General features: G+C 39.3%; 1 pseudogene; it reads right to left on the reverse strand.

The window, feature by feature from the left end:
* Positions 1-240: 240 nt before the first annotated feature.
* Positions 241-4,599, reverse strand: LOC110713156 (annotated as a pseudogene).
* Positions 4,600-4,899: the final 300 nt, after the last annotated feature.

Raw genomic sequence — 4,899 nt, forward strand, 5'->3', positions numbered from 1 at the left:
ATGTCGGTAGAATCTTACAATTCTACGATTCGATTTTACGATTCGATTCTGATAGCCCCTTTCATTTAAAGAATCCCGATTTTAATAACTTTGATGATGCTACTCTTCATGGGTCTCACCTAGGCCCCCTCTTTAAGCACTAGTTTTATTTAACTCCAGCTGCTTTAGTTTGGTTCCTTTAGGTGGTCTTCATGTTTGCTAATTTTACTTAACTAGCGACATGGCAAACTTTTTTGGGTCACTATTTGAACTCCATAACGTAATATAATATTTCAGTTATTTTGTTAAAAAGAAATGTTCGGTTATAAATGTATAATTTGTTTTTTTTTTATAGTTTCATAGTCTTTTTATATAATGCAATATTCATAAATAAATGTTCTTTTTTTTTCTAGTAAATGTTCTTTTTTTCCTAGTAAATGTTCATTTGTTGGGCACGACCATAGCCATCGAGACAAAAATTTGAACCAGGTACCTAGTTGTGCTCACCCCTGGCCCTACAACTAACTGCAGTATGGGGGGATCCGCTCAGACTCCTCATTTTTTACTATGTCGCGGAACATGTTTTTTTTTTTACTTTAGGTTTATCCATTTTCCATTGGATTGTTAGATTGATCCCACACCCCTTTACTACTTTGCCAATACTTCCGCCTAATGTGCTCAAATCAACAGCTCAGTTCGTGAACTTCTGCACCAAACTCAGGGCACAATAACAAGGTACAATGCCACATGAACCACGTCACACTTGAACAGAGAAATTATGATGTGTACTCAAAAGGCTGTGGGGGTTGAGGTTCCTCATCAACAGCCATGGCAGCCACAGTTCCCTGTTGCACTGGTGCAGTGGACCCAGCAGCAGCATTTGTTGCTGCAGAAGCAGGTGCATCTGTAGGAGACAATACCTCCGGCTACTCAGGACGCAAATCTTTCAGCAGGACAAAACCAGAGGCAGCCAACTTCACAGGCATATATCTGCTTCCCTCTAAAAACTTGATGAATTTCTCTTGAGCAGGAACCACCCTAGCAAGATTAGTTAAGGTTTCAAAAGAAGGTTCAGGCACAACCTTTTTTTCTGGTACATTATCAACCTGCCAATTGCAAAGAAACAAACCACGTCAGATGATCCAGTAACCTGGAAATATAAACAATAATGAAGTGTGGAGCTTGGCATACCAGCATAGAGTCTCCCTCCTCTGTAGACGACTTTCCTTTTCCAGCGGCAGACGTAGAAGCTGAGGGCTCTGACCCAACAGCCTTCTCTTTCAACTCTGTCTCCTTTTTTGCTCTAGCTTTGGCCTTTGCTGACGCTGATAATACAGCAGAGGGGAGTTTCACTGCCGATGTAGTGGTGGGCACAGATGTTGGCTTTGGATACTCAAACAACGAGGGTTTTGCATGAGACAAAAACTCAAACTTTGGAACTTTCAAATCATAGTTCAGCCCAATAAAAGCTGTAGGGGAGAATGACAAGCTTATGAAATATATGAGAGGATACCAATACCAAAACTGGCTAAAAACAGCCAGACCAACCACCGCAGTAATTTTATCATGTTTTGACTTAGAGAGCAGCCTAATTGTCACATTCCTTCCACCTGCATCAAGAATCCCAGACGCCAAAATAGCTCCCATTTTGCTCATGGTATCTTCATGCTTGTCAAGAATTATCTTCTCCAATTGCCGCCTAAAAAAGAATACTATATGATAACGGAAATGAAACTAAGAGAAAAGGACAATAAAAAGAGCTGAATAGCTGATGGATACAATTATTACCTAAATGTTCCAACCCGAGAATCCATAGCTTCAGTAATCTGAACCATAACCATGGCCATAGCAATCAGGGCACCTTGCCGGACAAAATCAACGACATCCGATGTCAAGGGCTCTAACAAAGATATGGCCTCGCTCAGACCAGTGCCGGCACAAGAAATGCCAACTGCCAAGGCTGCACCGTATCGAACATGTGGATTGTAGGACTCGGAGAGCAAGGACACAATACGAGTTGTCTGTCGAGATAAAACCACTCAAGTGTAAATTTTAACAGAAAACAACAGCTACCAGAATACCAGATAGACCAAAACACCATGAAGTACTTAAATCTGCATGATTATAATATACTACACTTCAATCCCCAAGATATTCAAGACTACCTATTCATTAATATGAACCATCGAAAAAATTGATGCAAAATTTTATTTATACACTAGGTCAAGTATGTATAGCATTTGAATATTAAGGATCTAGAATACGTAAAAAAAAAAAAATAATAATAAATAAAAAAAGTAGAATTTTAGATTTATAAAAAGAATTAAAACAGACTGGTATAAGCTTAAGGTGTGGAATAAGGAACGGAGAAATAATAAATAATAAATATCCTGGACTTTGTAGCTTTGCAAATTGATTATCTTATTCTTGGGATTAGTAGGAAAGGAAGGACCTTTACAGGGCCAACTTGCTAAGTTATTCTTTATGTTTTGCATGTAGAACATTTAGACAGAAGAGTACAGAGGGCTAGAATATGAATAAAAGTGGTCCACTTTACTGCTCTTTTGAGCTAATCCTATAAATGTTACCCAACATCAACATGACTGACTTGATACATGTCTGTACAATGCTCCTCTCAGTAGTATTAATCCTCTATCGTTATACCTTTTTATAGCAGTTTCTTTCTTATCTAAAACAAAGAATCAAGACAAAAGGTAAAACCAACCTGTTCTGGTTCAGAATACAAGACAAAACCAAGAGCCAAGACTGCAGTTCCCCTAACATCATCACTCACATCTGACACTGCAAAGTGTAGCAGCTGTCGGATGGCCTTGTTATTTGATGTTCCACTGTAAGCCAAAGCCAATGCATACATACCACCATAACGTATTATAGGATCTTGGTCGCGAGTCATTTGCTCAATAAGTGTGTCTGCTTCCTCCTCTCTTCCATAAACCGTAAGAGCTATACCTAACGTCAATCCCCTGATAATGCCAAGTAATCATATGAGAAAACAGGGATGATAACAAAATAATACAACAGATGATACATCTAGCTTTACCTAATTATCTTCTCATGCTGAGTTTCATGTGCATAAGCAAGCATCTCACCAGCCTTCTCACTAGCTGTACCAACCATAAGCAATCTCATGCTGATGCCAGCAGCTTCACCAGCAACAGCGCTATCTGTATAGTGCACATTTTTTATGTCCTCAAATATATCTTCATTGGCTGTTCCAAGAGCTGCTAATCCTAACCCTAAGCAGGCACCATGCTGTATGACCTGCAATAACAAGATTTATACACAAATTTAGTGTATTTAATCAAAATATACTAAGCGGAAAGATAATTACACTTTCATCGAACAAAACACCACACCTCAACATTAGTACTGCGTAGGCTATCAAGAAGGAATTGTTTGATACCCTCCCCATGGTTAGCATGAATCAAACCAAGAGCATACAGTGCTCCACCTTCAGAGTATGGACTACCACCACCTCCAGCCCCACCCTGTGGCAAGTAAGGCGCCATTAGTGACCGGCCCTGTTGCAAGTAGCCTCTGTGAATAACACCTAATCCAGCAGTTGCACTGAACTTGGCCCAGTTAGTGGCCCTGCTTAGCCAGTCCTGACAAATAAAGTAAAGAACAGTTAAGAGTACAACACTTTCCAATTTTTGCAACCAACTGCCATTGCCTATTGGGTAAAGATTGAGGGAATATGCTTTGTTCAATATTACAGGCGAACTGTTTTGTAAATAAGGATTGCTAAATTAACTTGACATAGCCAAGAAATGAATGGAGTGGGGAGGGGGGAAGGATTGAACTTGTTCAGGTCAAGTTTGAGCTAAGAGCAGAAAAAATTACCAAATTCTCCCTTAGAAAGGTATCCACTGTAGTACCAGTATGCATAATTGCATTCGCATATATGGTTGCACTGTGACAAACACTATTTCTCATCTCAACAGACTGCTTTATGGTCTTGAGAATCAGGAGGTCTGACCTAAATCCCAAGAAATAAAAAAAATAAAGAGAGATATTAAAAGTTGAACAAAAGATAATACATTAATGCGTTGAACAGTATAGAAAATGCAATGTCTTACTACTTGTGACTATATAGAAACTGCAGAGTCAGCTGGATGGAAGTCTCCCCAGACAATATCCCTTTAATTTTGGTCAATCTTTCAGCATACCTAGCTTCAACAGGATCCATTTCACTCACAACTGATTCTGAGACTCGTGTCCCTTCATCCATTTGCACATCCTCAGAAGCAGTAGTATTTTCAGTCTGAGAGGGCTCTGGTTCCCTGGATATGGGCACCTCTGGAGAAGATAATTTGGCTTTGAAAGACGATCCCTCACGTTTAACAGAAAAGCCTGATGCTCATTTTCAACAAGATCAAAAGCTATTTGGAAAGAAAGCAAAGTATCTTCCAAATTCTCTGCACGGAGAAGCTTTTCTAGAATGCCGGCAACAACTTCTGGTTGATCCAAAAACATAAGACACTGACAAATGCTCAAATAATCTGGGGACGGCAAATTCTGATTACACTCTAACAAGCAGATGAAGCACCTGAAAAGGCAAAAGAGGTTAATATATACAAGCATAAGATAGATGTGGTCCCCTTCCCCCCAACTCTTTGTTTCCCCCAACATGCGGTATTTCCTGATATCAATATCAGCAAGCAATATTTTCTAGTGTCTGGAAGAGGATGCTAACCACATGGACAGTTTCTATACCAGGAACCAACCATGAGGTTTAAACAAGACAAAATGGGTATCCAATCATATGCCAACTTTGAAAATAATGCAAGTAAATTTACATTTTATAATAGGTATTGTAGGGTTTTAGGTACTCTAAGCGGAATTTCATGAATTTCATTCATACGCACCTAAACAGGATCTCATGCATATACAAATAAA

The sequence above is a fragment of the Chenopodium quinoa genome, unplaced genomic scaffold (assembly GCF_001683475.1).
Source record: "Chenopodium quinoa cultivar QQ74 unplaced genomic scaffold, ASM168347v1, whole genome shotgun sequence".
NCBI classification, from domain to species: Eukaryota; Viridiplantae; Streptophyta; class Magnoliopsida; order Caryophyllales; family Amaranthaceae; genus Chenopodium; species Chenopodium quinoa.